The sequence below is a fragment of the Felis catus genome, chromosome A1 (assembly GCF_018350175.1).
Source record: "Felis catus isolate Fca126 chromosome A1, F.catus_Fca126_mat1.0, whole genome shotgun sequence".
Classification (NCBI taxonomy): Eukaryota; Metazoa; Chordata; class Mammalia; order Carnivora; family Felidae; genus Felis; species Felis catus.
In genome coordinates this window covers 83165355-83177991 of record NC_058368.1, presented here as the reverse complement: position 1 = coordinate 83177991, position 12637 = coordinate 83165355, and the positions used below count along the sequence as shown (strand labels likewise).

At 35.0% G+C, this 12637-nt stretch overlaps 1 pseudogene; it reads right to left on the bottom strand.

The window, feature by feature from the left end:
- Positions 1–1804: 1804 nt before the first annotated feature.
- Positions 1805–2640, bottom strand: LOC101094320 (annotated as a pseudogene).
- Between the last annotated feature and the right edge of the window lie 9997 nt (positions 2641–12637).

Sequence of the window (12637 nt, the reverse complement as noted above, 5' to 3'; positions counted from 1 at the left end):
CATGGGGCTGTCATATATGGCCTTTCTTACGTTGAGTTAGCTGCCTTCCCTCTAAACCCACTTTGCTGAGAGTTTTTACTCATAAAAGGATGCTGAATTTTGTCATAGTTTTTTTCTCTGCATCTATTGAGAGGACTGCGTTATTTTTTTTTAATTTTTTATTCTGTTTATATGATGCATCAGATTAATTAATTCATGTATCTTGAACCACACTTGCATCTCAGAAATAAATCCTACTTGGTCGTGTGTAATAATAATTGAAAATAATAATTGTAATGTGCTGTTGAATTCAGCTCGCTAATAGTTCCTGAGGAATTTTACATCTGTGGTCATCATGAAATGTTGGCCTGTAATTTTTATTTTCTTTTAGAGTTCTCTCTCTTTGGTATCATATTAACACTTTTCTCATTAAAAAGTTTGGAAGCATTCCCTGTTCATCATTTTTTAAGAAGAGTTTGAGAAGGATACTTATTAATTCTTCATTAAATGTTTGGTAGAATTCACTAGTGATGGCATCTGCTCCTGGAATTTCCGTGTGGTGTGGTTTTGGTTATTGATTCAATTTTTTACTTGTTAATGACCTGCCTCAATTTTCCATGTCTTCATAATTCTGTATTTTAGGTGGTATATTTACAGAAATGTATCATTTTCTCCTAAGTTAGTTAATTCCTAGACAAATAGTTTTTCATAGATGCTTCTTATGATCATTTGTCATTCTGTGGCATCAGTTGCAATATCTCTTTCACTGATAATTTCATTAATTTTAGTCCTTTCTTTTTTTAGTTTAACTGAAGATTTGCCAATTTCGTTTATCTTCTCAAAAAATGGTTCTTTATTACATTGATTATTGATTTGGTTTTAAAAGTCTCTGTTTAATTTTTATCTACTATCTTGTTTATTATTATCTACTTCTGTTAAATTTGGGCTTTATTAATTATTATTTTTAAGTTATTTTAATCAGTTAATTTAAGATCTTTTTTAAATGTTGATATGCATCACTATAAACTTTTTACTTAGAATTATTTTTGTCACATTTTATAAATTTTTCTATGTCATATTTCCATTTTTATTTTTTGCAAAATATTTATTTCCATTTTAATAAATTTTTGACTCATTGTTTGTTCAGGAGTATGCACATACATATACAATGGAATATTATTCATGCATCAAAAATGATGAAATCTTGCCATTTGCAATAATGTGGATGAAGATAGAGTGTATATGATAAGTGAAATAAGTCAGAGAAAAACAAATACCATACAATTTAACTAATATGTGTAATTTAAAATATGAAATAAATGAACATAGGGGGAAATGATTGAAGTGACCATAAAACAGACTCTTAAGTATAGAGAAAAAACTGAGTATTCTTAGAGGGGCATTGGCCACTGGGATGGTTTAAATTAGTGAGGAGTATGAAGGAAGGTACTTGTTCTTTTGAGTCCTAGGTGTTATATATAAGTAATGAATCACTACATTCTCAAACCAATATTACACTATATTTTTACTTACTGGAATTCAAATATAAACTTGAAACAAAAAATTTAAAAAAATAATAAAAAATCAAATATTTGAAGAAGAAAAACAGCAGAGTTTTTAATTTTCTAAATCTTATGTTTTCCCTATAAATGTACAAAGATCAGTAAACATTAGTTATTTAATTGTATTGGTTAAATACATAAAGTTAAGCATAAGGCAAAGAATAAAGAGAAATAAAACCTAAGTATAAATATTATCAGTCTATTTACTCTCTAGACTCTGCCTCCCCTATGAAAGCTTTGGCCACTTCATTGCTGCAGAGGATCTAGATGAGGGGATTCAGCATGGGAGTAAGAATGGTGTAGAAGACAGACACCATTTTGCCCTAGGTGGGAGAATAATCTTAAGCGGTCCTCATGTATATGAACAAACCTGCTCCATACTACTTTCCCATCACCATGAAGTGAGAGGAACTGGTGGTAAAAGATTTCCGTTAGACCTCTCTAGACCCCATTTGAATGACAGCCACAATAACATTAACATAGGAAGCAATGATTATTGCTACAGAGAAAATAAGAATAATAACATAGAATATAAATATCAACCATTAAATAACAATATGCTGGTGCATGAGAGAGTGAGAAGGGCAGGGACATCACAGAAAAAGTGGGGCATTTCCTGGCACCACAATATGAGAAAGACAATGCAACTACAGCTTCAATTAGACCATCAAGCGAGCCAAGAATGTATGAAGAAGCTGCCATGAGATCTTAATAGGTGGCAAATGGCAACATAATGGTCTTAGGCCATTGAAGCCAACAGGAAACATTCTGCTCCAAGCAGAGACACATATAAGAATATCTGGGCTCCACAACTAGCCAGAGAGATGGACTTTCTGCCAGACAAGTAGTTGAAAGCCATCTTGGGTACAGTGGTGCAGATGAGCATGAGGTCTATGAGGGAGAGTTGGCTGAGGAGGAAGTACATGTTGGTGTGGAGCTGGTTGTCCAGGCAGATGAGGAGAACCATAGTAGTGTTTCCCATGAAGGCCACTGTGAAGATGCCCAAGACCAGTGAGAAAAGGAAGATGCAAGTGGGGCTGTAATTGAAGATTCCCACATGGATAAAGTCTGAGTTAAAGTTCTGATTCTCCCATGCCATAAATGTTTACTGCAAGGAATACAAGAAGTGAAAAATGGCTGTGATTGTGTTATAGAACATCAAGCACTTCCTTCCCTAAGTCACCACTTCTACCAAATTGCCTAAGCAAGGGACAATTGTTTCTGTAGTCATGTGGTTTTTTTTTTTTCATTTTTAGACTAGGTATATTGAAGTATACTTTTAGCTTGATATGATTTTTAATGCACAATGAATTGTTCACAGACATAGTTACATCATAAAAATATGAGAGTTTTATCAAGTGATATAATCAGGTTAGATCAACTAGTCAACTAATATGTGTAATATAGATTATCCATTCATAAAAACATGGTCATGAAAGGCATAAATGTCTGAAAAGTCAATGAGATTTTCTTTATGTTTCTTTAGTTTTTCCATGAAACTTGGCATAAAAATTCTATCAAAGTATAGAGAAAATCATATACTGATTTTAATGAGACAACGTTAATCATGTCAAGTAAACAGAAGGTATTGAGAAATTAACAATCAGATGTCCATTAAGTATTTTTTTCTAATAATTGTGAATTGTAGTGGAAATAGTTTGCTCATAAATACACTCTTTCACTTGTTTGAAAGTCTCTTGCCTCATATTTTGGCATATAAATAATAAATCTTATGATAAATTCAACACACATCAAGTCATCTTCTGATAATTTGACACTTCTCACTCCCTTGTATAAAGCAATCTTTCAATCAAATGTGCATCCTGGAATAATACCAAGAACATCAACAGATTCATCACTTCTTTCAATTTGGAACTAACTTATGTAATTAACTATATAAATTGGGAAAGTGGGAGTGCCTTGAAAGCTGTACAGCCTGAGAAACTCCATGGATCAGATACTTCTTTGACCTTTATTAAATTGTCTTCTTGTTTACCTTTTTTCCTTAACCAGAGTCATATAATGCTATTGAGACTCAGTCCAACTCATATCAGTGGGATTATCTGGGGAAGTAAAATGTACCTGCCATTTTGCAGTTCATTCTATGTGCAAACTTCCAAATCAAATGTTGTTCTCGTAGCTTATGAAAAAGAAATTGCTTAAGTGGGTGCTGCAATCTTTTTTCACTTTGCTTTCATTGTCCCCATTACTTAAAATTGACAGGAGCTGGGGCACCTGGGTGGCTCAGCTGGTTGAGTGTCTGGCTTTGGCTCAGGTCATGATCTCATGGTTTGTGAGTTTGAACCCCACATCAGGCTCTGTGCTGACAGCTCAAGAGCCTGGAGGCTGTTTCGGATTCTGTGTCTCCGTCTCTCTCTGCTTCTCCTGCTTGTGCTCTGTGTGTGTGTCTCTCTCTCTCAAAAATAAATGAACATTATAAAAATGACAAGAGCTGGAGGGGAGGAGCCAATGTGGCAGAACAGCATGGAAAAAATTGTTTTTGCATCTTGCATCCATGAAATACAGCCAGATCAACACTAAACCATCCTGCACACCTAGAAAAATGATTTGAGGATTAACACAACATTCTTCACAATCTGAATTACAAAACTCAGCAGGTACATGGCACGGAGAAGTGAACTGGGAGAGAGAGAAGCTGCGGAAAGCAGGGAGTTGTTTTTGCTTGTGAAGAGAGGAGGGAGATGGGGGGAGAGTTCAGAAAAAGCACCCCCACCCCCCCCAAAAGCAGCTAGAGAGAGAGTGGAAATGTAGAAACAGCCACAGGGACTGAAATAAAAAGGGAGAAAGGAGCAAGGAGAGGGTTTACATTTCATTAAGGCTCTATAAACAGTAGAAGTGCAGAGTCTGAAACTCCACAGCTCCATACCTGGCAGTGCTCTGGTGGGAAGGCAAATCCCAAGGAGCAGAGTCCAGGAAGTTATCGAGTCACACAGGAAGAAGCGGTTCCACTGCTGGAAAGGTAGAGGTAGAGGCTGTGTGGCTATCCGGTCCCAGCAGACCCCAGAGAACAACCATATTCGCTGGTGTTGAAACAAGGTCATTAAGGGTGAAGACTGGTGCCAGATGTGTGTTGTAATTTTCCATAATCCCTGAAACGCTGCTGCTACATGACCACGTGAACTTTTTCTGGGGCGGGCTGGCAGCCAGCTGCAGTCTCTGGGCATAGACAGCAGCACAATCCCGCAAACGTTCCTGGGTGCATCAGGAACTAGACTTCAAAATGAAGACAGTAACAAGAGATGAAGAAGGGCATTTTATCGCAATTAAGGAGACTATCCACCAAAAATACCTAACAATTGTGAACAATTATACTCTAAATGTGGCAACACACAAATACATAAATCAATTAATCACAAAATAAATAAACGCATTGATAATAATCCCATAATAGTAGGCGACCTCAACACCCACTTACAACAATGAACAGATCATCTAATCAGAAAATCAACAAGAAAACAAAGGCTTTGAATGATACACTGGACCAGATGGACTTAACAGACACATTCAGAACATTTCATCCTAAGCAGCAGAATGTACATTCATCTCCAGTGCACATGGAACGTTCCCCAAAATATACCACATACTGGAACACAAATCAGCCCTCAACAAGTACAAAATGATTGAGATCATACTGTGCACATTTTCTGACCACAACGCTATGAAATTCGAAATCAACCACAAGAAAAAATTTGGAAAGGTAACAAATACTTGGAGACTAAAGAGCATCATATCAAAGAATGAATGGACTAACAAAGAAGTTAAAGAGCCCAAAACTTCTGGGACACAGGAAAGGCAGTATAAGAGGAAAGTATATACCAATCCAGGCCTTCCTAAAGAAGGAAGAAAGGTCTCAGATACACAACCTAACTTTACACCTTAAAGAGTTGGAAAAAGAACAGTGAATAAAACCCAAAACCAGCATAAGACAGGAAATAGTAAAGATTAGAGCAAAAAGCAATGCTATCAAAACCAACAAACCAAACAAACAAACAAAAAACACAGTAGAACAGACCAATGAAATCAGAAGCTGGTTCTTTAAAAGAATTAATAAACCACTAGCCAGTTTGATCAAAAAGAAAAAGGAAAGGACCAAATATATAAAATCAAGAATGAAAGAGGAGAGATCACGACCAACACAGCAGAATTAAAGTAATAATAAGAAAATATGAGCAATTATACGCCAATAAAATGGGCAATCTGGAAGAAATGGAAACATTTCTAGAAACATATAAACTACTAAAACTGAAATAGGAAGAGATAGAAAATTATAACAGAGCCATAACCAGTAAAACAATTGAATTAGTAATCAAAAATCTCCCAAACAACGAGTCCAGGCCAGATGGTTTTCCAGGGGGAATTCTACCAAACATTTAAGGGAGAGTTGACACCTACTCTCTTGAAGCTGTTCCAAAAAATAGAAATGGAAGGAAAACTTCCAAACTCGTTCTATGAAACCAGCATTAACTTATTCCAAAACCAGACAAAGACCCCACTAAAAAAGGAGAATTATATACCAATTTCCCTGATGAACATGAATGCAAAAATCCTCAACCAGGTATTAGCCAACCAGATCCAACAATACATTAAAATAATTATTCACCATGACCAAATGGGATTTATACCTGGGATACAGGGCTGGTTCAGTATCTGAAAAACAATCAATGTGACTCATCACATCAATAAAAGAAAGGACAAGAACCACATGATCCTATCAATACAAGAAGAGAAAGCTTTTGACAAAATGTTGTATCCTTTCTTGATAAAAACTCTTAAGAATGTAGGGATAGAAGAAGCATACCTCAAGATAATAAAAGCCATATACAAAAGACCCCAACACTAATATCATCCTCAATGGGGAAAAACTTAGCACTTTCCCCCTAAGGTCAGGGACAAGACAAGATGTACACTCCCGCCACCGTTATTCAACATAGTATTGGAAATCTTAGCCTCTGCAATTAGACAACACAAAGAAACAAAAAGGCACCCAAATTGTCCAAGAGGAGGTTTAACTTTCACTCTTCGTAGCTGACATGATACTCTATATGGAAAACCCAAAAGATTCCACCAAATACTGCAACAAATGATCCTGGATTCAGCAAAGTGGCAGGATATAAATTGGTTGCATTCCTATATACCAACAATAAAGCAGTAGAAAGAAAGCAAGGGATCCATCCCATTTAAAATTGCACCAAAAACTATAAATTACCTAGGAATAAATATAACCAAAGGGGTGAAAAATCTATACACTGAAAACTATAGAACACTTATGAAAGAAATAAAAGAAGACGCAAAAAAATGGAAAAATACTACATGCTGGGTGCCTAGGTGGCTCAGGCGGTTCAGGTCATGATCTCACGGCTCATGAATTAGAGCCCTGCATTGGGCTCTGTGCTGACAGCCCGGAGCCTGGAGCCTGCTTTGGATTCTATGTCTCCCTCTCTCTCTGTCCCTAACCCACTCGCATTCTGTCTCTGTCTCTCTCAAAAATAAATAAATCTTAATTTAAAAAAAGAAAAATATTACATGCTCCTGGATAGGAAGAAAAAAAAATTGTTAAAATGTCAATATTACCCAAAGCAATATACATATTCAATGCAATTCCTATCAAAATAACACCAGCATTCTCCAGAGGTAGAACAATCCTAAAATTTGTATGGAACCAGAAGAGACCCCAAATAGCCAAACAATTTTGAAAAAGAAAACCAAACCAGGAGGCATCACAATCCAGGACTTCAAGCTGTATTAAAAAGCTGTAATCATCAAGACAGTATGGTACTGGCCCAAGAACAGACACTCAGATCAATGGAACCGAATAGAGAACCCAGAAATGGACCCACAAACATATAGGCAACTAATCTTTGACAAAGCAGGAAAGAATATCCATTGGAATAAACACAGTTTCTTCAGCAGGTGGTCCTGGGAAAACTGGACAGCGACATGCAGAGAAACGAACCTGGAGAACTTTGTTACAGCGACATGCAGAGAAACGAACCTGGAGAACTTTGTTACACTGTACACAAAAATAAACTCTAAATGGATGAAAGACATAAATGTAAGACAGGAAGCCATCAAAAACCTCTTTGATCTTGGCTGCAGCAACTTCTTGTTCAACATGTCTCCAAAGGCAAGGGAAACAAAAGCAAAAATGAACTATTGGGACCTCATCAAGATAAAAAGTTCCTGCACAGTGAAGGAAACAATCAGTGAAACTAAAAGGCAACCAGCTGAATGGGAGAAGATATTTGCAAATGACACATCAGATAAAGGGTTAGTCTCCAAAATCTATAAAGAACATACTAAACTCAACACCCAAAAAACAAATAATCCAGTGAAGAAATGGGCAAAAGACATGAATAGACATTTCTCCAAAGAAGACATCCAGATGGCCAACTGACATATGAAAAATGCTCAACCTCACTCATCATCAGGGAAATACAAATCAAAACCACAATGAGATACCACCTCACACCTGTCAGAATGGCTAACATTAACAACTCAGGCAACAACAGATGTTGTCAAAGAGGCACAGAAAGAGGATCTCTTTTGCACTGCTGTTGGGAATGCAAACTGGTGCAGCCACTTTTTAAAACATTATGGGGGTTCCTCAAAAAATTAAAAATACAACTACCCTATGCCCCTGCTATTGCATTACTAGGTATTTATCCAAGGGACACAGGGATGCTGTTTCGAAGGGGCACATGCATTCCAATGTTTATAGAAGCACTATCAATAATAGCCAAAGTACAGAAAGAAACCAAATTTCCATCCATGGATGAATGTATAAAGAAGATGTGGTATATGCACACACACACACACACACACACACACACACACACACACTGGAGTATGACTCGGCAATCAGAAAGAATGAAATCTTGCCATTCACAACTACGTGGTATTATGCTATGTGAAATTAGTCAAAGACAAATGTATGACTTCACTCATATGAGGACTTTAAGATACAAAACAGATGAACATAAGGGAAGGGAAACAAAAATAATATAAAAACAAAGAGGGGCACAAAACATAGGAGCCTCTTAAATATGGAGAACAAGCAGAGGGTTACTGGAAGATTTCTGGTGGGGGGATCGGCTAAATGGGTAAGGGGCATTAAGGAATCTACTCCTGAAATCATTGTTGCACTATATACTAACTAACTTGGATGTAAATTAAAAAAAAATAAATTAAATTAAATTGTTAAAAAATTTAATTTGATGTAAGGTGAAATAAGAAAAGCCTGATAGGGTTGAGTTCAAGTAAATTGTGAAGGGAAGCTTTCAACTTCCCTTTTTATTCCTCAGAATATTTTATTTTTTCTTTTTTAATGAAGTTCTATTAAGATTCAAATTCATAATGCAATTATTTTTGTTAGTCAAGCTGGTGTCTATTAAATTTTGACCTTAGGTAAAAAATAAAAAAGAAAAGAAAAATGACAGAAACTGACTCTATAATTAGATCTTTTTTTCCTCATGGCTGCTTTTTATAATCCTTGTGTTAACAACAAATTCCATCATATTTTAAATCTATACCTCTTTGCATTATGTCCACATATGCAATAATTATCCTCTCATTTTAGGCTCTTAGCCAGAGAAGCAATGGAAGAATTTCAGTGTAGGATAGTAGAACTGATCAAAATTGACTGGTTTCTATTAATGTAAGATAGTAAATTGTCATTTTGAGTTGAGAAACAGTTTTCAGTTGTCCATTACCAGTAAAGAAATGTAATACTGTGCAGTAGGTAAAGAGGTTCACCCTTTAATTTTCTGTAAAAATTTTATGTTTTGTATTTCTTCAATGTGGACATTGTAAGATATATTACATATCATATCATATCATATCATATTATATTATATTATATTATATATTATTACATTACATTACATTACATTACATTACATTGTATCTTATTTTGGCAAACCAATCCCATAAAGTGTCATTGCCTCATTCCCTATGACAGGAAACTACAGTGAACAATATTTTGTGGTGGTCAAGACACTTGTTTCTGAATACTGTCATCCTGGGCTCCTCCACATCACCTCCTGGAAGTAATATCTTGAATTATGTTATGTTATATTTATAAGAATGTATTTAGGTATAGATATAATAACATGAGAAATTTACATAGGCATAGTGCTATAAAGTTAACATCATAATGCACATTACTCCATTGTTTTATACATTGTCTAATAAATTCATCAAAGCTTATCCATATAATTTCTCAAAAAATAATTAATGGTTTGGAGTTAATAGGTTTTCTCTATAAGTACTTAAAAATAGCCTACAGCACAACTTTAGTTAAAGATAATTTATGTTTTTATTAATTCTATTCACCAACTTCAAGAAGTCTTCTGAGGAAAGGAGATTTAAAGGATTGGGTTAGGAAGGGCAGAGCAAAGTAGTCATGTTGACTAAATAAAGACAGTTGACATTCAGTGGAATGTTGAAAGACGTGTGAATTCAAGAAACAAAATGAGTTGTAGAGAAACTTAGAGGGATAGTGAATGAGGGAGAAAAAAGTGAAACAAGGAGGGTTTGGTTGAATGCATATTAGGATGACTTCACCTACATGGCTGTTCTAGATACGCTGCATAATGTCAATGGAGAAGCCATACTCTCCTTCATTATAGAAACACATAAATTAAACAGTATGTTACAGATAAAATGGTATGCAAAAAAATGTTCTTATGGGAATTTAGAAGTTATTCACCTAAATCCATCCCCTGCTTATATATAAAAAATTCAAGTTACATTTCTCAAAAATGATTGGTGATGCCTTTTGGAAGTGCTTATCAGTATTTATAAGCCCTTCTAATACCCCAATATTACAGATCAAACAACTTTCTATTCTTTTCTGCACCCAGCACAATAATTTTGGATTTTACAAAGAATACTGGATTCTCCTCTTCACCCCTCTTAAAGTTTCAATTCTCAAATGGCTCAAATTATCTGCATAGCAGATTTTCATATCCATGCTGAACTTGTTTTGAGGTATTGCAGAAAGTCATTCAAACCTCTATTTCAAGATATCTTTTTTCTACTTCCCCTAACTGTATACATTTTTCTACTTACAGATTCCAAAGATACAACTGAGATAAATATAAGCTTAGGTCTCTTAGGAAGTGTCTACAACTTGAATGTCTGCTTTTCTGCAATCTTTTACCTTTGTAATTCACAAATCCCCTCAAATTCGAACATAAGGCTATCTTGCTCCATGCCTCTTCATTCAATAGCTAGCAAGATCTGCATATACAAAACTTTCAGAAGATGTATGGCATCTACCTCTGTTTTATGTAAAGGCAATTTTATGGACCTTTAGATCAGACAAGTGTGAGTTAACAGTCTTGCTCTACCACCAACTCCTATGTCAATTTACAGGTTAACTAATGTCTCTAAGATTTTGTTTTAATTCTCAGGGTTTTGTATAAAGTACAATTAATTAATTCTTTAAAGATCCACATCAAAATACATGTATCACTGCATGAAATCATCAGATGAACAAATTACCATCATTACTTACTTTCTTGTCACTCCTCTTTCCCCCTAATTTGCAATAATCTCCACTACTGCTCCCTTTGATATTTTTGAAAATATTATGTTTTTCTTACTAAATTGTTGGTTCCACATTGATAACCTATATGCTTATTTTATATGTGTTTAATCCAACTGAACGAAGGCCATATTATCCTCACAGTGATTGAAAGCAAGAATAAATAGACTAGATAAAAGGTAGACTCTTGTGGGGCCCCTGGGTAGCTCAGTCCGTTGAGCATCCAACTTGGCTCAGCTCATGATCTCACAGTCTGTGAGTTCGAGCCCCATGATGGGCTCTGTGCTGACAGCTCAGAGCCTGGAGCCTGCTTCGGATTCTGTGTCTCCCTCTCTCTCTGTCCCTCCCCTGCTCAAGCTCTGTCTCTGTCTCAAAAATAAATAAAAACATTAAAAAAATTTTAAAAAGGTAGAGTTTTGCAATGATTCTCAGTTTAGCATTTTAAACACTGTTTTGAATAATACCTTACATTTTTAACATCTTCACAGGTATATTTAATTTAATCTTCAAAAATACCTGGGATAAATATAAAAAAAAACACATTTATTTTACAGAGAATATAAAGGGGGTAAGTTGCAGATCAACATGAAGTGCTTCCCTACTTAAAAGCTTCAAAATATCAAAATTTATGATAGATAATGCTTTTGAATAAACTTTGATTCCCTTTGATTGAACTCCAGAGTACCTTATATGTTTTGGAACGTACACTCTCTCTCAGGCTTACCTTCTAGGTGTTCTCAAGAAGATACTACACACAGAATAACTGAAAACTTTTTTAAGTTCCAGGGGAAATCTATGCAACACAATTTTAATAAGTCATCTGTGATTTAACTTTATAATCCCTCTAGGGAATTCAGTCCCTGTTCTTCAATTATAGTATTTTATGTTAGCATCCACTGTTTCTCTTAGAACTTCATATGTAATTAGTTTTCAATTTGAAAATATGAGTTTTATTGATATTTAAGATCAAATTCAAGGGCCTGTCACCTTGATTGATATTTTTTCTGTCTCCTGATTTCTCCATGTTAATTATGACATTTTCAATCATTTTTCTAATCTCTCATATTTTCAAACTTTCAATTAACTGAATAATGTTAAGGAATAAATAGGCAGTTGACTTTCTATTTTCAAATAAAATATATACATTCCACATTGTGTGTTCTGGCCTTAGAATTCTAAACAGAGTTCTGTTAAAGTTCACCAATAACTCATTCAACTTGAGATTCCTATGCTTAAGATTTCAGCACTGTTACAAATGATTCTTTGAAAGCTTGCAATTTGTGGTTACTCTTTTTCTGATTCTACTACAGTTTCTTATCATCCTCAAATATACTGAGTTAATTTTCTCTTCATAAAATATTTTGATATCCTAAGACTTTTGGACATGTCTTTCTCATATATTCATACCTATAATGACTCTGTGTATTTTCCAGCAATATATTTTCTTCTCTGAAATTACAGATTTCCAAATGCCAACCATTTATATTTACTTTGATATCCTTTCCTTGCCTTATATTCACTCTGTCAT